At 37.1% G+C, this 26,961-nt stretch overlaps 1 protein-coding gene across 1 annotated transcript in view; it reads right to left on the reverse strand.

Moving 5' to 3' along the window:
• The window catches only part of LOC105381823 (protocadherin-like wing polarity protein stan), a 166,135-nt gene that overhangs the window by 85,092 nt on the left and 54,082 nt on the right, over positions 1-26,961 (reverse strand). The window contains exon 3 of the mRNA XM_048628886.1: positions 19,904-19,938. The gene's annotated coding sequence lies outside the window, so the exon portion shown is untranslated. The remainder of the gene's footprint in view (positions 1-19,903; positions 19,939-26,961) is intronic.

The raw sequence follows: 26,961 nt of genomic DNA on the forward strand, positions 1-26,961 counted from the left end.
CAGCAAACTTGATCTCTCCCGGGCTTATAATCAGCTGGTCCTGAGCCCAGCATCCCAAATGTTAACCTGCATCAATACCCACAAAGGGTTGTATAAGTTTACGCGTCTTGTGTTTGGTTTGTCAAGTGCAGCCGCTATTTTTCAGCGTACCATTGAAAAACTGCTATCGGGCCTAGATAAAGTTCTATTGTTCCAAGATGACATTTTAATCACAGGTACGGATGACACGGAGCATTTAGCTAACTTAGAAGAAGTTTTTAAAAGGTTAGAAAGTGCAGGGTTTGTGTTACAAAAGGAAAAATGTTCGCTTTTTCAAAATTCTGTAGCTTATCTTGGATTCATCATTGATAAGAATGGACTTCATAAGTGCCCTAGCAAGGTTAAGTCCATCTTACAAGCTAAAATTCCCACAAACGTGTCTGAACTTAAGTCCTTCCTAGGGCTTGTAAATTATTACAGAAGTTTTGTGAGAAATGCAGCTTCCATAATGAGCCCTCTTCATGAGTTGCTTCAAAAAAACGTCCCATGGCATTGGGGAAAACCTCAACAAGACGCGGTTGCAGCGGTTAAACGTGTACTTTCGTCAGACGAAACGTTGGCCCACTTTAACCCAAACGCCACTCTCATTCTGACAGTGGACGCGTCGCCGACAGGGCTAGCCGCTATCCTGAGCCAGGTGGAGCCGGCGGCGGCCGGGGCGGCTGCTCCCGGCGTGGAGCGCCCCATCGCATATGCGTCGCGTTCCCTTACTTCGCCTGAGAAAGCCTACAGCCAAATTCAGAAAGAGGCCACGGCTATAATATTCGGTGTACGTAAGTATCACCAATATTTGTACGGCCGTTCTGAGCCGTTCATTCTCAAAACAGATCACAAGCCGTTACTTTCGATTTTTAACCCCGACAAAGGCATCCCGGAAGTCACCGCTAACCGTTTGCAGCGTTATGCTATTTACCTATCATCATATAACTTCAAATTAGAATATGTGCCTAGCGCGCATAATGCTGCGGACTACCTTAGTCGGGCTACTTCGTCACAGGATGATTCATCATCGATACAGTTAGATGCTCAGCTGGATAGCAACGTTGATAACGCGACCTATATAAATTTTGTGTATGATGGATGTACCTTCTTAAATTTGCAGGATATTAGCTGTGAGACTGACAAAGACTCCGTGTTATCGGCTATTTGTAAGTTTATTTTGAATGGTTGGCCAAAAGCCGTTACCGACAAGGCTTTCATTCCTTATTTTTCATGTAGGTATGAACTTTCGGTGGAAAACGGCTGCTTGTTAAGAGGTCACAAGTTAGTTGTCCCGTCCGTCTGTCGTAATAAGGTACTGTCTGAACTACATGTAGGTCATCTAGGTTCATATAAAATGAAATCAGATGCGCGAAACCGGTTTTATTGGCCGGGCATGTCAGCTGATATCGATTTGTTCGTCGCGCGCTGTGACGTATGCGCAGCGCTGCGGCCCTCCCCGCCCCGCGCGCCCCTCGCTCCCTGGCCGTTCCCGCCACGCGCATGGCATCGTGTGCATTTAGATTTTCTGGGTCCCATTAACGGTAAAACTTACCTAATCATAGTTGATGCCTACTCTAAATGGGTTGAGCTGTTTGATGTGTCTTCGGGATACAGTTCCCGTGTAGTTATAGACAAGCTTATATTATTGTAGGGTAAGCACCGCTGGTCAGTCGAATAGAGGCATTCAACTCTAATGGTTGTTTTACTTGTCCGCTCCCCACTACGTCACCTCGTCCCGACACACCGTAGCTAACAACAACAAAAAAAGAATTTTCAAAATCGGTTCATAAACGGCGGAGTAAACGGTGAACATCTTTTGCATCAATCTGTATATACGGGACATAATTTTACCAGCTGAGTCTTGGATCTATCTTTTGGAATTCCTACTATTTTTTTTCATCTGTCATATGATTATTATATAATAGTAAGGATCACTCAAAAATATTCCAAAACTAATCGAGATTTTTTTTATGACTTATGTATTTCACGTAAAAAATAAGTATTACTAGTAAGGGAAAGTACTAAAAATTATGCTAGAAAAAGGTAATTTTTCCCTGACTTTCCAGGTGGCCCATCAATTTCACTGACTTTCCCTGACCACCTAGAGCTTCCCTGACTTTTCCCTGACTTTCCCTGACTTTCCAGATAGTGGACACCCTGATTAACAAACCAAGCGGGTATTACTATAGAACTTTAAAACTTAGCTTCTGCGTTAAAATACACCACAAGCCTTAGTAGCTTCGAACTTTGAACTATTTCTTTACATGTATTATTTGTTAAGGTTAATTTTGTATTTATCTGACCATTAAATAAAAGCATTACCTATCATAATAATATCGATGAAAACGGCTCCCGTGAAACCCACCAACAGAAACATAATATATAATATGCACAAGTACAACAAATTTCAATTTCAGTATATATTTTCAAACAATTCCCGTAATTTTAAAGTGAACATACAAACCATGCCACGAGTCTCTAGGTACACCGCCGTCGTCGTTACGACTAGGGGCGTCAGACGAATACGTCTGCGGGGCTATTCTCGTGGCAACATCACCCCCTTAATTAAGAGAGACGCTGAGTGGTCTGCCAGGTATCCGACTACTTACTTAGGCGGCGTTATTGTTCCAGAATACGCGCCCTACGAGCGTTTCCACGCGGAAAAATGTCGGAAGTTTGATGTCGTGAGTTTTTTTTCGGTCGGATGGCGTTTGATGCAGTTTTTGTTCGTTTATAGCACGGCTTAAGAGTTCTTAATGAAGATGTTTATTTTTGTCCAGTAAAAAGATTCTAGCTTGTCTGTTTGCTAATGCGGTACAGAGGTTTACTTAAAACATTTGCTAAGCAAATATACGTGTGGGCGATATAAAGCCTAAGCACACAATGTAATGAAGACGTTATTAAACCGTTGCCGTAGCAACACGTCTGGAATGAAAGCTTTGAAAGGCTCTGGTGTAAAAATAAATAAATCGGAGGGGATAACGCGAGCGCTACACAATGGCGACGTGAGGGCGAAGAGCCTTCTTTTGTGCCTCCTTGTGAATCATACGTCGGGCTTTTCAGTGAGCTTTCACAGGGTATCGATGCGGTAAATTCACTGAACAGTAATTACAAGCTGGAAAAGCTTATTGTGAAGAGAGCATCATCGCACCGCCGCCACCGCCGTTTTTCAGGCGGAGTGGCAGTCAGTTATGTTACATAGATTTTTTATCTTTTTATCCGGATATATTGACAATGTTTAATTAAAGTCAATAAGTAGTTTATATTCCTGTGTTAATTTTTTTATTAGTAGGTCGTATAATCGTGGTTTTATAATATACGATTAAATGTATATTCCTATAATTCAATGGAGACGTTTAAAGCATTCCAAAATCATAATTAGGTACTTCATATTAATAACCATGCTCATTCTAATAATTGAAAAATCAATCAAGTAACTAGAATGAAGGGCTTTTGAATCAGCTACAACGGTACTTCCTCAGAGTTAAAGCTTAATTTTCCTGTTTCCCACGAACAAAGTGTTTTAAGTCTAGCCACACAAATTATAAAGACTAGTGTCAGAAACTATCTGACACTAGTCTTTATAAGAGCTTTATAATGATGTCGTAAAAGTTTTCCTCACTTCAACAGATTAAATATGAAAGTGATACAGGAATAATCATGTGATACTGTTGTGAAAATTCTTAAGTCTCTTGTTAATTTGCATAGTTTGGTGATTAAAAGTTTTAAAATCTGGGATATTTTTTTACATTAACAGGGCGCTTTTAAAAACAGTAGGTCTTTCAAAAATTACATTATTCTGAAGAACGGATTAAAGTTGGAATAGACTAGTTCTGGAGTGTTGCATGCGAAAAGGCAAACGTACTCGTAGCGTGGGACACCCTCCAGCTCGCTGAACAAAACAATTTTTGACGGGTTTTTGATTGAATGACTAACTGCCAGTTTCAATATCTAACTACATCTATCGATAGCTAATAATTACTATCATAATACGATTTTGACACATAAAAAAGTTGCATTCTGTCACAATACTCGTATAATAGTATGAAAGTGACTGTCAGGTGTCAGCTATCGATAGATAGAGTTATTGAAAGTAGCAGTTAGTACTGGGGACCTATTTCAAGCAGAAGATTGTTGGCCGAAGATCAATGAAAGCAATTCACTGTTCTCATCACGTTTCAGTACCGGTGATATCTTTCACCTCTACTACTCCAAATCAGGACTAAGCCTCTTTGTATCCTCGAGATATTACACTCGTATAAAAGGGGCTTGACCCCTCAATGCGTCTCGTATTTCATCCATTTTCATGATATAAAGGTGTTATTTCACGGCACGTTGTATCACTTGATTTACTGTAATGAACTGTGTGATTCACTTTCAATGTTTCGAGGGGTGTAAAAATTGTTGCAGGTACGATGTCATTAAGGGCTTTCGTTTTTTCTTATATTTCGGTATTATTATGACCATTTATTACATAATTTATACTATCTTCTGATTTTATGTACATATGCGAAATTAAATAGCATTATCTACCAGTTGACATTGTGTGATGTGAAAAAATGTTGGTTTAAGAGTTGCGATAGACTGCAGGAAGATAATAACAAAAAATCATGACATGTTTCATGAGTAAAACAGCATTGCATTTTGAGCAGTTTGCAAAAAAAACCTAAACATAAAATTTTCTTCCATAAGAACGTAAAAACCAATCAAAGTGAAAGCAATAATCTGTTGTTTCAGTAACAGCCAATACTCCGCTATTGTGTAGTTGCCCAGTTCACGTTGCGCTATTGAAACAGTCAAGATGAATCTCCTAAAAATGAACGTGGGATGAAATTAGTACTTTATCAATCCAACTACAATAGCTCTCAGCTCTTAGTGTGGAATAATATTGTAATTAAATAAGTAATTACCTAAACCCTATTCACCTACCACTTTCTTTACAAATCAAGCAACTAATTAATAATTACAGTATAATAGACGTCTAAGATCATACCCCTCTAAACAGCTGTATGCAGGTGTTGTAACTTTTGTGGAGAGCTCATGTAGGGTCACTCTATATGTCGAAAAACCAAGTTTCAGAGCGCTACTGCGCGAGCCAGGACCCTATCTCGTTGTGTTAAATGTGCCGTTTGCATAGCTCTCGTTCGTTCGTTTTTCGTCAATATATGTGGAGTAACCCTCCAGTGTGAGGTGGTCGTCACGGTGGTGTGTGTGCGCTTAGTGATCGCCGCTACAGAGGTGCCAAGATTTATACTGACTGGTTAATGCAAAAAGAACATTAAATAATAGAAGATGAGGATGATTAAAATCATCATTAAATAAATAAGAGGAGGTGTTTTGTGAGAGGAGTCGGTACGTCTAGGAGTGCAGTAAACAAATATTGGCTGATGATCATGAGGATAAAGGCTTTCCGATCTTACATTCACTCTATAAAAGAGTTAACAATTCAAGAAACAAATATGATTTTGTAGTTATGTTTCATTAAAATCGGTGCAGCCGTTACAATACAGTAATACAAGCATAATTTTTATATAATTTACCTATTTTATTTATCATTTATTTAACAATCAAATCCATGCTGCCATGGCAATTCTCCCTTATCCTGTTGTTCGAACGTGTTAACCGTACGTGCGTATGAGTAGAGGTGTATTGGGTACTTTGTATTGTGCTGGGCGTTTCGTGCTTAAATTCTAATCCAGGGTACATGCCATTAGTCTGCCATGCCTTGGTACTGTATGGGAACTGGCTTGGCGAAAATTTGGACTTGCAATATTCATATCTGAAGGGCTGTAAGAGTTAAATTTGAGTGTTAATTTGTATTTGTTTGTTTCATTTAGGATCTCACGTGTAGGCCTCAAAGAAAGTTTCTAATGCTTCTGTTGGTTCTGTGGTTGAAGGATTATTTTCATATATTTCATGATTTATTAATACACTGGAAACTACATCTAAGTTGGTACATAAAATAATGTTCCTAATAAGAAAATAGAGTAAGCAAACCTCTGAATAAATTTTACTAAGTAAGTACTACTAAATGATATTCAAAACCTTTAGGTACTACTAGTAATTAGAGCATAGGGCTTTAATAGACTTGTTCTACAGAAAAACAAGTCGTCATAAATTCTTTCAAACGGGCCCCGGACCCCAGGTTCGTTTGAGTTCTCTTTGAAACGAGGGGCCTAAGTAAAATGGCCTGAGGTATTTGCCTGAAACAATAGAAGTCGTACAGAATATTGGGTTTCCTGAAAGCAGGGCAGCTGGCTTTTTTGAATATTAAATAATTACGTGAGGTCCGCACAGGAGGCTTTTAAAATGGCAAAAGCTTTTGGACTTTAATGAGGATTAAATAGGGGAAGGTTGTGGCAAATGCTGGGACTATTCGCTCATTTCGATATTTTTCTTATAAAACTAAAGATGGTATTTGCATGTTTTAATTCAGACGCGAGACTAATTACCAGGGTGAAAGCTTTCAATAAAAATAAGGGCAAACTAAACTTACGCAGCTCTGCGATTATGAAGAAAAATATAAGAGTTTACAATAGAACGATGGATAAAAACTCTCAACACGAGCTTTACGGAATTAAGTTCATATTCTAGTTGTGGAAAAGGATAAAATATGGAGAATCTAGTTAATAATTGAAAACAAAAGCTAGTTAGTATACTCACCTTTAAAACATAATGCTACTAAGCTAACTAGTTATTCGAGGTGAGGATCAAAAGCCACGGGCGTCGCACCATAAACAACACAGAGCATAGATACTACAAGATCGCATCGGCTTAATAAAACCCGCCGCTTGACTTCACAACAACTACTTGAGCTGCGCAGAGCCAAAGAACATAATAGCGTTAGCACCCTTCGAACACCTCAACATCTAACATCTCAACACCACCGTACCATGACCCGCCCCGGCCCCCGCCGCGACTGCAACAATACAACTTGAAGACGCAAAGCTATCGAGAGCAAAGAGACCACAGTAATCTGGTTCACGGAAGGAATAGAAAACGGAGTCATTGTTTAGGCGTGCCAGTCAACAATAGTCTGTAAAGGCGGTCTGAAATTCAGGGCTGGAGGCATGTGCGGTAGGTTTTTCTTAGCAACTCATAGATGGTCCTTGAGCAGTCAAGAGTGAGTTCGAGGGTGCAGAAGTGCTCGGGGATCGAGCTACGAGTTTCCTTGTCATGTCAAGGGGAACGGTAACATTTTGTTGGTTATTTCATTCCGAATAAAATTGAATTCAGATACGACTCCCTCCTCGGAACTGTGGCAAGAAGGGCTGTAATTATGTGCACAAATTATGATGTTATCTTACCTATTTTGCGAGGGCGACTTTGAGTTGAGTTTAGATAAGGGGCTAATGATTTGTTCAACTGCTGTAACTGTGTATTATGGTTCCGATTTGCTGCTGCGTTCAGGGATTCCTCTTTATACCTAATCATGATATTGCAAAGTAGAAAGGTAGTATGAAGAATTATTTTTAATAGCATAACTAGTTTTTCCGTGACTAACTGTCCCAGCAGAATATACTCGTATATTTAGGGTAAGTATTGTAAAAAGGAAGCGAGGACATAAAAGCAGCGGGCAATACATTTATGGTTTCCTTCCTTATTTGTCAGAAGATGTTAAAGTTACTTAGCATTTCCGGGTCATGGCGGTAAGTAGCCAGTAATGACCCGTGGGTCGGATGGTGAAACCTGAGCAGTATGGCTTTATACTATAGGCTTCAAGTGCGTACTTATAATTTGGTCACTGGGTTACCAGTAGGTAAATGAATAGTTTTTACCTTACCTGAATAGAATAAATAGCTTCTTAGAATTTAAAGCCACAATATACTTTTTACTCCGCCGTTTTTGTTTCGTAGATTATTGTCACATATGGGAATATTACTTTTGGAAGAATGAAAATATTTTGACTAAATACATTTTCAGAGAAGCACATATCCTTTCGAATCGATCAATCACTCGGAGCTAGATGGCACAGACACATACCTACATACACACGCAAAAAATATTATACATTTTCGGCCGTCTATATAGTTTAAAAAAAAGCAACGACTTACACTTTTTTATTTAACAGTATCTAATTATGAATAACCTGACGTCCACGCAAGTTACACGTCTCTACAATTCTAATCTAGACATCTACTACAGTCGGCAGACAACTCGTTGGTTTTCCCGCACTATCAGATTTCCCCTATTAACATGTACTAGGTCCCGCTATAGGAGACCTAGATGGCATCTCGCCGGTCTAGACAGAAGCATGGGCATGGACAGACAGTCACGTCTTTACCGTTTGATTGTATTGCTTCATCGGCCCTTACCACTGGGGTGGGAGCGTCTGTTGTGATAATCAGTACTTACCTAACAAATAAGAAGCGAAGTGACTGCATTTTTTCATTTAAGTATTGGTATTACTTTTTTTGGGATATATAGGTACTAATTAACACTACTACTAACTAGATTCACCTAAATTTAAATACGTGTAGTATGATTAATTTTATTTAAATTTAAAAATAAGTTCCTACCTCTAGAACACAAAGGTAAGTAAAATATTTATGACAAGATTTTCAGATATCTTCAGCAATCATAAAACATATTCTGTCAAAAGTAGTTAAGTACAAAAGCTAACTAACAGTCTTGTTTAGATGAACATTGAACACAGTAAAAAATATAATAATGTTAACTAACACAAGTGGACTGATGCGGTTAAGATATATAAGAAATAAAGAGAGTATTTCCTTAACTAACATACATACAGCGTTAAGGCTTGTGGCAACATTACATAAAGGAACATTCTAGAAAGTTCTTCAAAATGAGGTTTCAAACTTATAGACTTTCTTGGATTGTCGGACTAATCATAACTTCTGGAATTTATTAACAGGCCCTGGAAGATTATTAAGGTTCTATTCTTCTTATGTCGTACGATTTATATTCCAGGTTAGACCCAAATGAATCATCGAGGTTTAAATAAATAAAAAGTTAAAATGTTACCTACACCTAGGTATATAATAAGGTACCTATACCCTATATTTTAAATTCAGTTCTTTATTTCAACTTCCGCAACCCAGATTCTCATGGCAAAAAACGTCAGATTCCGGCAAAGAAAAGTGACACATGGCAACCCTGGAGACACAGCACACACGGAAGTTCACCAATTAGAGTTTTTGTTGAAAACCAGGAGAGTTACTCTATACTGGCGACAAACGAAGAAATGAGAGCTGCCGTGCAATCGGCACGTTTATTACATTGAGTAAGAATGGCCACCCGAGTCCGCGTTGTTCTATGCGTTTATTACAACAAGATTGAGTCGGGGCTCGAGCAGCAGCTCTAAAACATAGTTTTCGTCATATAGACTGACCCCCGGTGCAGTACGGCTTCCCTCAAGACTCGGGAACATCGTGTCTTTGTCTCCACACCCACTGTGGCATACTTCCCATGTGGCCTAGTTGTTAAGCTGCTTGCATTTTGTTACGTACCCGAAAAAATAATACAATATATTTTAATTAGATTACTAGCTAAATAGAATAAATACACGAACAATGAAAATGAGATATGGAATGGCAACGGAAGGTGAGTGTATTTAAATCATATTTTAATAAATATATTCATTTAAATCAGTGTTATAAATCGATGAACTCAATTTTGTTTTCCAAAAATATACTCGATGCTTACTGAATAAATGTATAAATGATAGAACCTGCAACCTGTACGAGTATGCGAGCAAAATGCTAATACGTAGGTTATATGATGCCAAGTCAAGATAAAGTTCTCATTTATCAGGAAACATCGAACAAAAGAGTTTACCTGAAATATTTACCTAGTTATGAATGGTTTGCACGGAGTGATTTGTGCTCGAGTGTATTACAAAAAATGGTAGACTCCGCCTAACCAACATCATTTCCTTTTTTCCACGTCGCGGTGTCATTTCGAACGAAGTGTAAATAGTCGTGTGACACATGTTTATTGACCGGGAATCGAACCCGGAACGGGTCCCCGAGGAAATGAGCCGATGCCTTCACTGAACCCAACAAATTGGGTTTCATTCCATTTAATCAAGTTTTGAGGCGTTTTTCGTGAATGCCAGATCGGGATGGTTTTTTTTAGATTAAAAAAGCAATGTCTTATACCTCGATTGAAACTTAAAATTTCAATCGAGGTATAATCCATAAAACTGCTGAACGAATATTCAGATGGAACATGGCTCAAAATAATTTTCAAAATAATAAAAAAAAAACAGGCAGACATTTGTCTTGCATGTAATTTATGTAATATTCAAGCTGTAGATTTCGACCTCATACAAAATATCCCCCAAATTCATAGAGCTTTTTGACACTTTACAATAGGTTTAAAATTTAAGTTGTGATATACGAATTTCACCTTTTAGACTAACATAAAGAGTTCAAACTCGTGTATTTCAAAGTAAATTTTAACCATTTTGTAAATTTACAATACTGTCTTTGAATTTGAGGGTATGCCTACTAGTTTAAAGTCAGAGCATAGAAATTTGCTGAAGCCCTTCTTAACGGCCGCGTCAACGACTTGGGAAAATTTCATCCAAATTTCGACCCCTGTAAAGTACGCTTCGATAAAAGCGACGAATGAAAATGGCCGTTGTCTGAGGCCATCCCTTTGGGACTTCGGGCCTAAGAAGATTACCCTTCCGAGGGACAAACACACATAACCGACAGCTTAAATAAAATCATATATGGAAATGAGCCACTTCATATTCTGAGCCTCAAGTTGGGCCATTTATAGCATGTTCGGGGATTAATTTTGTGCACGCGAAAGGCTGATTTCTTGTTACGAATACTCTGTATTGCTCGGAGTTAGGGTACAATGTCCCCAAGGGGGGGTAATTTGAAGGCAATCTGCGGCTACACTAATTCCAGTAGAAACCAGTTTAGTCCGCATTTACCTGCACGCATGACTGGACCAGCTACTCTATGCTCGTAGTTTATTTTTCTACTCGTTTTTGTTGTTGGCCAGTATTGTTTGTTTTTGTTTTGTTTGTTAATGGTTCGGTGTTGCCGCTGAATCAAGTTTAAAACTCGAATGACATTCTATTGGTCAGTGAATGGCGGGAAAATGAATAACGCTTATTGGACGTTTTCCTTTGTCCAGGTGCAAAAGCTCTGATATGTGAAAAAGTGCTGCCACGGCTGTCCATGATTTATGTATCGTATCAAATCCAAATCCAATCTAAACGCGTTCACATGTAGGTATACTGTATTTTCTATACAATCACTGCTGCCTATGTTTTTTTTAAACAGTACCTAACTAGACAATTATCTCAAATCTTAATCGTTTTAATAAAGTGAAGCTTTCTTTTAATAAATTCAAATGAAACAATTACAACGGTGCCATCAAATTTCACATGTTATAATCTCCCCCAGTTTTGTCCATTAATTCAAGTTAACCAAAGTAATTAGTATTAATTAACCATAGACTCGGGTATCAGGCTCCTCTCCCGGAGACCGGAAGTGGGCGGGGAGGGGGGGGGGACCGGAAACGCGTCAGATTGTCAGACAGGAGCGGGATAACCGGTTACGTTTAAGTCCCTCCCGTGCTTTGGGAGAATAATATTCAAGTAGAGGAATGTGGTGATGTGGTTAACGTACGAACCGCTTAATCGCAAGAAATCTAGATTGAAAGTTTTGCCTTTATTAGTGAGTTTGTGAGTAATCCTAGGATCTTTCTTAGGTTACAATAGAATATAATACTATTTTATTAATTTAACAGAAAACAAATAACCATATTATACAGTGGATATACCTAACTCAATAGGCGGCCTTATCGCTAAAAGTGATTCATCCAGGTAACCCAGGTACAGCATAATGTAAACGAAGTGTTGATAAGAAGTGTGTAAGTACCGCTATACAAGAGCGCGTGTTACACTTCCTCGCTGATGAAACTTCACCTGGTGTTGAATTAACAAACTTTAAAGTAGGAAGCACTCTATGGCGACCTGTTATGTCGTAAAAACTACTTCGAAACGAAGCTTTTAGGAAGCCGAGCTTAATCCATATTTTTGTGCTTTTATTCCACTTGCCTCGTATGTGGAAGTGACGCTTCCAAATATTAGTATTTGTAACGACGTATTCTACTCGTGAACGCGACTGCTTTCTTAAAGAAACAACATACGTTTGCAAATTAACTTTCTTTCGATCTTCCGTACATAGTTTGACTGCTTTGGTATTCGTACGGGAGATTGAAAATAGTTCATTTCCGAAGGTATGTTTCTTAGAGTATGTATGATATGGATAAATTTATCGAGAGCATGTCATTTACATCCTGTATATATGTACTGGAGGGATTGAAACAATGATATTCAATTCAACTGAAATTATGTAGGTATTATGTCGTAGCACTAGGTATGTGATTTTCATGAAAATACTAGGGAGTTTATGAAAACACAAAGATATACTGTAGTATTATATAGCACCATATTGAATTTAAATTGTCGTTCCCTCAGCCTAAATCACAAATGAAAGGCTCTTTGAGAAATTCACAAATGTCACACATGGGTTCAGAATAAAATTACGACTAAAATTCTAATTTGTCGCCATACTCTACATCGACATATCCCGAAATGTAACCGAGTAACTAAATCTCAGCTCAAAGCGCCATTAGGCCCACAATTACTCAGAATGAAGTGACGTAATCACCGTCAAACTGACACTTCGCATAGCCCACCATTTTACAAGAGCTCTAGCCCATTATTTTACCATACTTTCGAGTTAGGATTGCTAAGCATTGCGGAGGTCAAGATCGTTGGTTGGCTTAGTTTCGGCACCAGTTAGAAGACCTTTCTTGATCCTTTAGCTGCCGGGTTCCAGATCCTATTTGAGGAATGGATGGAAGGGTTGTGGTCTGAATATCGAGAATTCGAGAAAATATACTTTTCCTCATTTGGAATGAGTGGCTGTTACAGTAACATTGAACTGTGACACTAGTGCTATTTCTAAACAATGATTTACCAGTTATGATTATAATGTCTTACTGCAGCATCCTGACTATCCACCGATTTCAATGTCATATTAATTAGATAGGTACATACATACATAAAATCTGCATAAATTCTAGCAACATAAAAAAACTGGCTAGTCATAAATTATGAGAATTAAGTTTGCAAGGTATTTAACTTGGGCATATTCATGTAAGTCTATTGATGGTCATACATACATGCCTGTCGTAAACAACACCAGAACACTATCTAAAATCGTCGACAGTTTTAATAAATATATACATATTTAAGTAAATAGGTATATATTTTCTGCAAATTCTTAGCAAAGTAGCTCAACATTCAGATTAATTCGAGCGGTGTCAAAGTGTCAGAGAGCATCCGAGATATCCCACAAAATAGATTTTCGTCGGTAACTTTTAATGGAAGTTATTTCAGTTTACTTTTTAGAGTTTCAAAGTGTGCTAAGTTATATATTAAGCTATACTTAGCTTTCTATATGTTGGCAAATAAGAACAGAGCTGAATACTGATTATTTTCTAGAATACATATATAAGGATCTGAAATGCTGCATAAAACAACAAACTTTCTATATGTATGTATGTATTTATATCTCCTTCATTGCAATAGCTTTAAGCCGTATTACTAAAAGTGCAAGACGGTAAAACAGAAACGATTCCGAACGCGGCAAATCCCTGTATTGGCCGATATTTCACGTTTCCGCTCCGACCCACTGGGGCCCTATTCTCTACCCGCATACGGCTAGCACGGGGCTCAAGACGCGCACGACAATTTTGATTTTTTTTTATATTTTTACTTGTCCGACCCAAGTTAAGCTTGCACATGTTCAATATGGCAAATTTATACTCTTGGATGAGGCCCCCGAAGTAAATTGTGACGGATAGTAAAGTATCTGTGTATGCTCAAAATACAAAAATCCGAAACGAGATAGAAATAAAAATTTAAAGAATACAGGGAATAGCCCCCCAGACCAGACATTACATAAACTGACTAGTATCCATTTTGAAAGCAACACGTAAAGACTGTGCTTCTGTAGAAAATGTAAACTATGTATAGATTGTATGTTGTCAGAAATAAAATACGACGTAACATTTTTACACAAACGTTGTATTTTAAATGCGATTAAAATAGTTCTCTTGCACATAGAGATTAAAAAGTAAAGAAAACGTGGAGAATTTTCAAAGGCGCGCTTTTTATATCGCAGTGTTGCCAGCACAAACATTAAAGTAAAAAGGTTACTGGTGCTGCCAGCAGCTGAACGTCATTTCTCAGACGTCATATGAAATCTTAGGAGTAACGTTGTGAAATAACGTCGACAGATTGCGGTAACTGTTCTACCAAGAATTATTTTCGTCTTTTAAAGAAAACTCTAGGTGTATTTTTACACTAAAAATATGAATCATGTTTTCACGTAACATGTCAGGTTTTAAGCACCACATTATCATTTTTTTGATACTTTCATGTCCGGAAAAAAATCTCACAAGCAATGAAAAAGTTCCATCTACCATTGACGTTCCATATCTCTGGAACTTTTACATTGCTCGTGAGTGTATCTGTATTTCTTTAGGTATATTTTTTGCATTCAGAACAGAATTTAACAACCACTTAACCATATTGTACGGAAAATTATATGGCCCATAAGCCAATTTAGTAGCTTATAAATATAATTCTAGAAGCAAATTATCTGAAACCTTTTAAAGGCATTCATCCCATAGAGTTCAAACAAAGAGCTTCCATCGGCCGGGCGTATACCAGGCACCATATTGTGTGCTCGTCCAAGATGCCTGCTATCCGAAGATTCAGTATAAATTTGCATCGAATGAACAGAAGGCAATCGGGCCTTCACTGTAGCGTGCAGCTATTTGAAATATGCAGCCGTTAAATATCAATAGGGATGGCGTGAGTTTATATCGAATCAGCGACAAATTATATGAGCTTACATTTTTTTTTATAAATACCTATAAAGATTTTGTATTTTTATGTAATAATAATAAGCACTTTCTTTCATAGATTACACTATTGGCCCGATTCAATCAATGGTCCGATAAATTTATTTAGTGGTCTCAGATCCTTTCGCCATCGCAGTAACTTAAAATCATTCAATATTAAGCAGCGGAAACTAAAAAAGATTTACTTTATCAAAGTAATCATAGAGTAGTTATTAATGATCAGATCTGCCTCGGGCAGGCGGGAGCTTAAAAAGCTTTCAAAAGGACCCATTAGGTACCCTCTACATCTATACTTACTACAAAATTAATATTTCTTCCTGACTAGTCGATAGATGTCGATAGTACGAAGCATCCCTATTATTAGTCATGCCACCATCTTGTTCAGTCGATATTAGCCTTTTGTGCGTGGTAATAAACGCTTTACGATGCTGTAGACAATTTTATACAAGGCTCAGCTTGTTCTTTATGGTAGGAATCGATTGCTGTTCTCGTAAGAGTTATAGTGACAGCTTGCTTGTTTCGGTTATAAAAAGGGTGTATTAAATACGCAATGGAAGGCAAGTACTAAGGGTTCAAAGGGAAATATTCAAATGAGACGTCGAAGTTTATGTCGAGGAGATGAAGGAAATATTCTGAAATTTAAATAGAGACCACACCGAAGTAAATGATCTGAAGCTTTATTTAAGCTTACTATTTCTTTAAGCGTGTTTATATTAAAGAGATAGGGTCAGTTTTCATTTATATATTATAGGGTTATACAGTGTATAATATAAATATACACGTCATAAAATTATGCGATTCATTGCGTGATTTTTACCACGGTAATAACCCATAGGTCTAGTATTTATTAGCGACAAGCTAAGATGAAGAAAGTTTTAAATTAAATAAAGAGAATATTGGAATAGACTATAAAATTGTTACTTAAATGATTCATTACACACTTGATTTCTTTTTAAAAAGTTAATAAACAATTTGTGTTCACTACAGTGAAGACTTTTTTTCTACTATACATGGGTACTATATGTACATTTTAAGACTCTCACATCATAAAGTCTAACTGTTGTAAAATTTACAGCTAGCCTGAAAATGGCGACAAACTTACAAGTTTACGGAACGCCGAACGTAACTTTAGTGACAAATAGATACAGCACGACCAACGACCATGCGGCGCTAGTGTCGACGGTAAAATTCAAGTAAAATAACATGTTTATGTGCAGATTAATTAAAAGTAAAACTTAAACTATTAAAATAATTTGTTAGCCGATTAGTTTCTGGGAGGGAGTTGGGATATTTATACCACCACAATGTCACAGACAAATTAACTAACCCCTCAATTTATTGAGAAACTCCTCATTTATCGGTTTCAAATATTCGCCGTAATCAATAAATTCTAGTTACAGTTTACTTTTTAAGCCGCGTCTAGACCAAAGACTGTCGGGAGTCGTTCATTGATTGGAATATTTTGAATATAAATTACTTTTATTGTGATTTAGTTTCATTGCTGATGCCATTGAAAAACCAAAGGAACTATAAAAATATTTGATACGTTTTTTTGAAAATTATTGGAACAAAGGTTGTAGTATCCTCAGTGCTACAGTAATTTTCGGATTACTTTACTCTTTTTAACACCATGAATAACATTAGGTACATGTCCACAGATAAAATTTGAAAATAAACTGTTTTAAATAAATAAACAAAAACTTTTTGGTAACGTTAATTTTGAAAATGCTTCTGTTTGCAACAATACCGGTTTAAAAATTAAAACTGTGCCGCAACAACAGAACTAAAATATCGACATGTTTCTCATAATATCTCCAAAGAAAGCTATAACTTATCGCGTATCGAGAACAATAGTATAAAGGTTGCAATTCCGTTCTGTCACGGAGGATTTCCTTCGATAAAACACAACGGCACAATGGAGGAATGCTCGAAATAGCTCCACAATGGAAACGTTCACATCTTTAATCTATTTTCTTTTTATAACATAGAGTACAAAGATATATTGTAGGTATACCTATACTCAACATAACATATCATTATACTTTCATCATTATCATCAGCTAATAGTCATCCACTGCTGGACACAGCCCTCCTCATCCAGCTACTACGGGCCACGTGTATATATATATAAAAGCGTCCTATATAAGGTCGTCGTCGGTCCAGCGGGCCGAAGGCCGTTGCTTATAATTTATTAATGTATAGAAATGCGCGACTCATCGTCTTATGCAACCTCGTGTCATACGCCACCAATTTTACAATTATGTTTGCATAAAAAGTACAATGTGGTACTACGATACACCCAGCGTAAATCTCTTCTCTGGGATATGTAAGTGCACCTAACAATCTGTTTCTTCATCCACCAATAAACTATTTACAAACTTACATAAGCCTCAACCAAACCAAGAGCCCTTTAGAAGATACTCGTAGCTAGCTAGCTTAATAGATTAAATAATGCCTCATGCCATCAAGTCTAATAATATCATTTCCTCTAGTGGTCATTTTGCAAGCAAATTACCTCACTTGTTACTATTAAAATGCCTATCCACTGTGGCATGCATAGGGACAATTTCTCAGCACATGGAAATAATGTAGATATGTCAGTAGGTTATTCAACAAGCATACCTATCCTACTTTAGAAATAAACTTGGTGGTAAAATGCACTTCGATCGTAGAATAAAATGCTAGCTGAAGTATAATAAAGCAAATATAAGAATAAAATTAAACAAAAATAAGTACCTATTATTACAGTTTACGATTGGCAATCGAGACATACCTACCAATTTAATCAATTACAAAATAACAGTAAGTTTTCATGTTAAATTATTTTGTAGAATTAAAACAACCAACATAACGTACAATCGTATGCCGAGAAGCGTTACGGTTGAAAATAAATAATGACGCGATAGTTTCTTGTACTCTCAATGTTGTAACTTATCATCTCCTTTAATCAATTGTGCTGATATCTGTCTTGCTTGCACTTATTGAAGTGGACATCCTGCGTTTCTGTCTCTATGTAAATTACAACATCCTCCGTCGAGTTCACGGATCAGGTTTCCTACGAGTAAGTGTTCATTTTTTCCTATCCGCTTGACTTCGTATTTGCACAGATCGAGAGGTTTGATTTGTAAATATGTATGTACTAAGATCTGGTTCATATCAGGTAGATACTAGACAATAGAAGTGTTTCAAGAAAAAGTATTCTTAGAATAGTTACTTTTGTAAAGTAATTGATCAAAGCTAAGCTATGTATATCTGTGAAATAATATTTATGTTTTGTGACAAGGATACGTTTCGAAAGAAAAACAAACATTTCCGTGCAATAAAAAGGTGAAACATAATATAAACAGCATATTGCAGAGTTAGTAGGTAGGGTCAATAATTATTCTTGTGAAGTAATGTGCTTCTTTATTTTTGCAACAGAGTCGGTAAAAATATCTATAGATCCGCTGTGTTTGTTTAAAATTTTACAAAGTCTGGGAATAGCGGCATTAGCTCCGAGGACTGTTGTTCGCAGCGGGGGGCACAGAGGTGTAATCGGTCTGCGTGGCAGGTTGTACGGCACTTTAAAACTTGTGCGTATATTCCAGAATACAAGAACAGTTTTACCTGTATAACCTTTTTATTATTATTTGTACGTAAAATCTGGATAAAAGTGCAAAAATACGGGCAGTTTCTGTCGCAAACAGTAAACTTGGGTTTTTATTTTACCTTCTTCATTTCGAGCCAAAAACCGTGAGCTCTGTACTACGTACATGAAAAAAGAATTTCATTTCAGCAATTAATCCACGTAAATTCCTTAACAATATCACAATTAACCATACTATGAGAGTTGTGGGGGGGACCGTCAAGGCAATTTTCTAGGGCACGTATACTAAGGATAATAATTAAGGTAATTTCAGTTATTGCGTGACTTTAGTTTCTATGAGGTTTTTAACATAAAACCTACTAACTTATCTTCTAAATAAAATCTGATAATCACATTTCACAACCTGACATTTAAAATTGACAATTTAATAACTGAGAAAAAAATAGACTTTCACACACGCAGGTAACTTGCTGTGAGTACATTCAGTCACAATATTCCATCCTGAAAGCTGGCAGTCCGCGAAGCCACCGGCCATGAATAATTCAGACGTTTTTGCGTCGACTGTCCGGCGTTGACTTTAAATTAATTACATGTACACTTGTGATAGCGACTGTACTGTGAGCTACAGAACTTGCTTACAAAACTGCTGTACTTTCATTTGCATCTTGGTATACTTAGTTCAGTCAAACTGTTGCAGGTTTGATGCAATTATTCATTACTTTTTGTATTTAAATAAGTAAATAAATATGTTGGGACATCTCACACACGGCCACCTGACCTCAAACTAGCTGGCAATAGAAAGTCGCTTTGATTAAGAATATAGATAGATAAATAGAGTGCTCTTTATTTGCTTTTGAAAACACCAAGAAATAAATTATATTTAATTTACATTCAAACTTAATTAGGGTACAAAAGGTGGTCTTGTCGCTTATAGCTCATTTGTGATATTATACGAGCAAAACATAATCCTACTAAAATTATAAATGCGAAAGTTTGTGCGTATCTATGTACATGTTTGTTACTTCTTCACGTCAAAACGGCTCAACAACGAAATTTGGTATGGAGTTAGCTGACACCCTGGATTAACACATATGTTACTTTTTATCCCGGTATTCTACGCGAAAACTTTTTAAGGCAAAGCGAAGCTCGCGGCAGCAGCTAGTTGTTACATAAAGATTAAAGCATTTTCACTTAATTCTTGTGTTGCTGATCGTACCTACTTGTGTCCGGGGAACGTCATTTGTTCAATGTCTTTATGCTTTAATTAATTACACGTCAGATGGAAGCCAGATGTTTTGTGAAAACTAATTATTCTAAAGGCGTGTTAGTAAATAAATTAGATTTTACTAATAAAATACATTAGTCACTGACCTTTTTCAAACACCCCTTGTATTGCAGTTTGAGATCTGAAATAGATAACGGAATAATATTAATGTGTGTGAAATAGGAGGGTCAATGAAGGATAATTTATATTTTAATAAAAAAAAACCTCATGCCTACGACTGATACTAATCTGAATCAGACATAAAGTACTTAGAAGCACATTCGTATGAACTATGAACATTTAGTAGAGGAGGTAGCAGATATACAGGGTCTTCCAAAAGTCTTAAAATTAAACTACACAAAGGCTTTAAAAATCACTTCACCAACAAATTTTCTATGTGGAATCCAAATATTCTTTCAAGAGTTTTCAAAAGTCGTAGAAAAAAAACTGTAGTCTTTTTTTAACATCCTGTATAGTAGGAAGGTACTAAATCACTGGCGTGTCCTGAACAAACAGCGGCGGAGGTTGTTGTTAGTTAATTGGTGATGCGTGAAATTTTATACCCTCTCGAATGAATGCGTGCTAGCCACTTTGTGCCCTATCACCAGGCAATATGGAGCAAACGGGTAAATCCACAACGAATACAATGAATCCGCTAAACGGGGCTGTAGTTTGCGGTTCTGAAAATATTATTGCAGCTGCAATGTTTGAATTTTGTGTAAAAAACATATATAATACTAGCTGTTCCCGCGAGCTTCGCTTCGCCTTTAAAAGTTTTCCCGCGGGAATTCCGCAATAAAAAGTAGCCTATGTTCTTTCTCAGGGCCTAGACCAAATTTCTAATTTACCAAATTTCATTCAAATCCGTTCAGTAGTTTTGGCGTGAAAGAGTAACAGACAGGCCACAGTTACTTTCGCATTTATAATATTAGTTAAAATAGTCCACCTGGACCTGGACTATTTTAGCACGGAATGGTGTGAGCAGGCCCAAGAAAGGGATACGTGGAAAGTTCAAGGAGAGACCTTTGCCCAGCAGTGGAACACTAGAGGTTGAGAAAAAAATATTAGTTAGGGTTTTATTTCAGGTCCCATTCCCATTGTTAGCTATGTTTGTTTTATTTGTTATGCGTGACATGACTAAACAAACGTTAGGTTATTGACTGTGTATTTTTCGCTTTTTAACATTATTATTTACTTTGCAGCATTGTATATAAAAATTGTTTTGTCATCTAATTACTGATAGTTCACCAAATTTAGAGGAAATACCTAACAAAAAAGTTATTAAAATCGTACTGACAGGACCCACTATCAAACCCCAGACTAGACAATAAAGACAGCTTCGGTAAAAGCGCAAAGCTTATCCCATGTAGCACTGTGAGCGAAAATACTAAAACAAAAGAAAAAAAATAAACACTTACACTTTGTACTCCCGTGCGGGGTAGGCAGAGGTGCATTGCTGCACCCACTTTTCGCCAGTGTTATGTTAGTCCCAATGTAATAGGGGGCGGGCCTATTGCCATTTTACGGGCACATCCAAGACCCGAGAATAAATATCTGTGTTTGAACAAATATTCCCAGCCGGGAATCGATCCCGGGACCTTCGGCATAGCAGTCAGTGTCACTAACCACTACGCCATTCGGTCGTCAAAACAAAGGGCTTAGGTATTAATTACCGTAAACCGATGAATGTCATTAATTTTTCGATCGAGCGCGCCCCACCGTTATGTTTGAACATTAGCTCTTTGTTAACGAGCTACTAAACATTGTGAATACTGTTATGAAGTGAAGGTATTATTGGGGAATCCATCGATGGTAAAATGTTTATAAATATTATATTAAGTCTCAGTCTACCTGAAAATACAACATTGAGCATTTCATTCAAAGCAATTTAATTTGTATTTTTTGCCAAACTTTAGGAATTTCTGTAATGTCTAACAGCTATATTAAAGTTTACTGTGTTCCATCATATAAAAGAGCTAATATGTTGCCTCTTAGGACTCACCACCTCAGACAGGTAAGATGAGGACAAAGTGTTGGGTGAGGCCTAAGTCCAGCAGTGGACTGGACGACTAAGGGCTGATAATGAAGATGATAGGAATTACTATTGCTAAATGTCGGCGTTTTCAAACATCAGGACCGCTTTTAAACGGATAGGTATTGTTTTAAAAACGAATCATACATTTCCCCAATGGTACGTAACGACATATTAGTGCGAATACGTGACGTCATAAACAATTTAAAACATTGATTAACATGTGGTGATGGCAGCGTGTAGGTACGCATTATGTTATCGGTAGTAATTATTGCAATATGGCGAGTAAATATAAAAATTATAATAAGTAAATTCAACAATTAAAAAACTGCATTCAAATTATGTCTTACGTATGCAGAAGGAAGGAATGACACACAGATGCCAACGTCAAAATGATAACACCTCTTTTCGAAAAATACGGCGGTAAGTAACATTTTACAGTGTAAATGATTCTGGGATGGTAGCTGCTACCAATATAATGGTAATAATGGCGATAATGGTATCGTGAAAGCTTTCCCTTGTACCAGTTATATATTTTAGCCGAATACTTGTTTTTTCAGAATTATTACGTAAGATACGAAGTTTTAACAAAAACGTAATGGGAAGGTCAAGGTTTTGGGAAGGTCCGGCAAAAACTCTATTCGCTGAACTCTAGAGTACTTTATAATTACAATTATAATAACAAATATATATATGTATATAATTATAATTACTAAGTCTAGTCTAGTCTTTGCTGCACGATACCGTTATGGACGTAAAACGTTAATGTATCGCGATAAACCGAGATATGTGATTGGTAGAACGTGCATTAAACGAGTTTAATCTACATCGATAAAGATACCGTGAAACCCAGTATACAAAATCTTTTGGTACGAATGGCAGTTATTTTTGAAGCAATATCTAGGGTTGAGGGGTGGACAGGTTCATTCCATAATCAAAGTCGAACAGCACCAGGAAATTAGGGAACGAAAGAGACAAAATGGCGAAATTTCATCTCTTATTCACAAGTAGTTCCTTTTGTTTCACAAATTCACTTCTTTCTGAAAATTAATTTCAACTTCTGCTGCGTTGTTGGGTCGGGCTTTGTCTGGAAATACGTTTGTGTTTTACTATATTGCTGGCGGTATAATGAATTGCATTTTATATTTTATTATTTCATTAGCTTTGAGCTCTACTCCTGAAAATATTTCGGCGACGGGGGCGGGATATTGTCTGCAGAGATCTCGTTTCAGTTTGAAGTTCTCACTTAGAGCAAGGTTATGAAATGCAAAATTTGAACTTTTAACGAAAATAAAAAAACCACAACAAAAATTCCATCATGTTTGCTAGCCTTAGCAAATTCAGGGAACGGAGATTTCAATATTAATAAGCCCAATAAGCTATCATAAATAACCGCCTCCCTCACCTTTCTCCTGAATTTTAATTTAGCCGAAGTGGTGCTTGCAATTATACAGCCGGCGGCCATCTGTGCCTCAGGTTACTCCCCTGCTTCGTAAAAACAGTCCATCTATCAATGTCCCGGCGTCGCTGATTACTCCCTAATGGTGGTTATATTGACCAATGAGTCGGTATATTGCTATAAGGTTAATCTTATTGGTTCGTAATGACTGTTAGAGATTTGTTGTAGTGGAGTTTTTCGTAGTAAGTTTCGCTACGGCGCTACGGCGTAGGCGTGCTACGGGGTTTCGTAGCCGAATTGACGAATTATTTTATAATGACTGTATTGTATTTGCATTACTTAATATGTTTAATCAAGTTAATCAAAATGCAATCTGACTATTCACAACTGCCATTGTACCTTTATATTTGTGAAATTGCCCAGATAATTACGCAGGACGAACCCAAAAACAAAACAATAAGTTCTCAAGTTAACTGAAGAACTGAGCAAGTTACTTGCATATTTTATTACCTTTATCTACCTAATGTTCTTGGCCGAAATCTCTGTGGGACATCTTTGAGACACAGTTGGCAAGAAGGCCATATACCTACGGGGAGTGAAATATCCTCACACTTGCAAATTAGTGATTTTTATTCAAGTTTTTCATTACAATTTATGAGCATTAAGATAGAGTATATATATGAGATACCAAAGCCTTCATCATCGGAATAAATCCGTGTGCACACGTTACTTTACGTGATCTTGTACGTACCAAGTTACAACCCACCTTTTTAATGTAGATTGTTAATGTTTATTCATTTGTGAGTGCTGTATTTTGGTGTCAAAAAATATCTCATTCTATTATATTCTCACGAGCATTGAAAATGTTCCAGTGACAATAATACCAAATTACTCCTAATCGGAAAATGCTAGGTTAATGGCGCTGTCTGCAATATTCAATTAGGTACATTTAACAGCGCATCAGAATACTACCAACTAAAAAAGTAAATATAGTGATCAAATTTTAAATTACCTAAATAAAATGTTTTAATAAAAATTGGTCATTTGGTGTCGGATTTTTGTAAGTGGAACTTTTTCATTAATAAGTAAGAGTATATTCCATCCAAAGGTTGTCTGGTAGAGATTGCTATAAGCAATAAGTTTTTATTTTTAAGCTTTATTTTGCATTTTTTTCTGTTTTTGGTGCAAATAAAGAGTATTGTATTGTATATTATTCCTTGAGAGACGACCGAATGGCGTAGTGGTTAGTGACCCTGACTACTGAGCCGATGGTCCCGGGTTCGATTCCCGGCTGGGGAAGATATTTGTTTAAACACAGATATTTGTTCTCGGGTCTTGGATGTGCCCGTAAAATGGCAATATTACATTGGGACTTACATAACACTCTGGCGAAAAGTGGGTGCAGCAATGCACCTCTGCCTACCCCGCAGAGTACATTAGTACAAGGCGTGAGTGCGTGTTTATTATTCCTCTTCTCTGACGAAGCAAACGGTGCCCCGTGTGTGCCGCGTTATCTAGCCGGCGCAGGCTGCTCCTAAAAGATCATATTTCATATCGTTACGCGCCGCCGCCGCCGCCGCCGCCGCATAATGAAGGCATAAACGTGTGTCTAAGATATTATTGCCACACGATACCGTAGTCAGTGACTAAGTATGCTTTAAATTCTGTCACAGGTTTTCGTACCAATTACAATGGCTTTGGAGGGTTTGTAGAGGTAAGTCAGCGAGGCATATAAAAATTATGAGTATTTTTCAGTTGGAAAATTTAACGAATTTTATTACTATAAATGTTATTAGAACGCAAATTGCGTCTCGCACTAATCAAAAGCTCGGTAATATAAAGATTTATTATAATTGCTATAAAACTAGCTCATGTATGAATTTCATCGTAGCTTTTACGGTGTATCATTGATGAGTAAGTAAATAACGTTAACTATCAAAACCCAACTATTAAAAGCATACAGATGAGGATATTTAAAGTAGACTCATGCTAAAAGCGACTTCCTTCACTCGTTTAATAAAATGGTATGTATATAGCATAAGTAAAGTAATTTCATTTGAAAACTTTATTTAGGCCAAGTGTCAGTTAGGAATTGTTCAGGGCCAATTCTGGTTAGCTTATTCAGTCAACTCAACTTGGTCTGAAATGGCCGGAAAATAACTAATCTGTGACGTTTTATAAAATAGCTGACGCTTTATTTCTGCTCTGTAGCATCAGCTTTCATTATAATGCTAATATTCTTTAATTTACTTTGACAAACTTAGGCAGGTCAGAGCCTCATTCTAAAATTTAAGACGTTTGAAATTTAAAAAATATTCGTTTTACTTACAAAGTACTATATGACAATTTAATTTGCGATTTAAAAAAAAAACATGAATTAGAAATTGACAAAATTACGGACTTTTTGGCTTACTACACTATTTTCGCAAAACCTGTATATTATCAAGCCGAAAAATCGAATATAAACCTACAACTACCTCCACTCCCGCCCGCCCCGATTCACTTCTATTACACTAAACGTATTTTTTGACCCTCACGCAGCGCGCACAAATTGAATTTGGAACAGTGCATTTTTCCTCGGGCGCAGGTTTACGACGCCTGTACTCCATTTACCGGCAGTAAAACGAGAATTACCGCGCCAGGAATTATACGGACTGAGAGCAGGCATTGCCCCTCGCGGGTACTGAATGCAAACTGTGTAATGCGAGCGAAGATATCGCATCATTTTGTTGTTTGAGGTTAGAAAATTACGTAGGATATTATTGAAATGATTGGCTTCTGACTCGAATTACTCGACTATGGCAAAACAAAAAGGAGTACTTATTTATTTCAGCTATGAAATTTTGCAAATCGTTACCGATTAAAGAGACAATATTATGTAGACTATTCTCAATTAACATAAAATATTCTACAAAAAACATTTGCATTGTAAAAACGAGAAATCAATTTGTGCAGTCACCGCGCTCATAAATAAGACATGAATTTCAATTCTATCTGCGTTACCAAAAGTGCCTTTATGAATAAAGTATGGGAGGGCGCCCTAAAGTGCGTATTAAATTTAACTAAAGCTGCGTACAGACCGGCCCAACGAACGCCCAACGATGGATATTTATCATACACTAGCTGTTCCCGCGCGCTTCGCTTCGCCTTAAAAACTTTTCCCGTGGGAATTCCGGGATAAAAAGTAGCCTATGTTCTTTCCCAGGGTCTAGACCGTATGTATACCAACAAATTTCATTCAAATCCGTTCAGTAGTTTTGGCGTGAAAGAGTAACAGACAGAGAGACAGACAGACAGACAGACAGACAGACAGACGGACAGACCCAGTTACTTTCGCATTTATAATATAAGTTAGGATTAGGATTAGGATAATACAGGGTCGATTGCAGCAACGAAGGTCAACGAAACCCGTTCGTTGGCGTTCGTTTGGCCGGTCTGTACGCAGCTTAACTCAGACATAGCGTACTCTTTGCAGATAACTTTCGATTTCATAAATATTAACCTGTTCACTGAGCCTGTTGTGGAAGGTTTCACGTGGAAAATTCCAATGCCAAATTCCTTTAAGGGGCGAATAAATAGCGAAAAGGGTTTTAAATTATTTACATAAATAATAGCACTGAGATAAATCGATAGTACGAAGTGGAAACTGAAACAGTAGAATACAGTGTTGAATTTTATCTACAGCAGTAGGAATATGTTTAGTTTGTATAGTCCCGGGTTTCAATCCCGGCCGG

This window comes from Plutella xylostella, chromosome 22 (assembly GCF_932276165.1).
Source record: "Plutella xylostella chromosome 22, ilPluXylo3.1, whole genome shotgun sequence".
Taxonomy (NCBI): domain Eukaryota; kingdom Metazoa; phylum Arthropoda; class Insecta; order Lepidoptera; family Plutellidae; genus Plutella; species Plutella xylostella.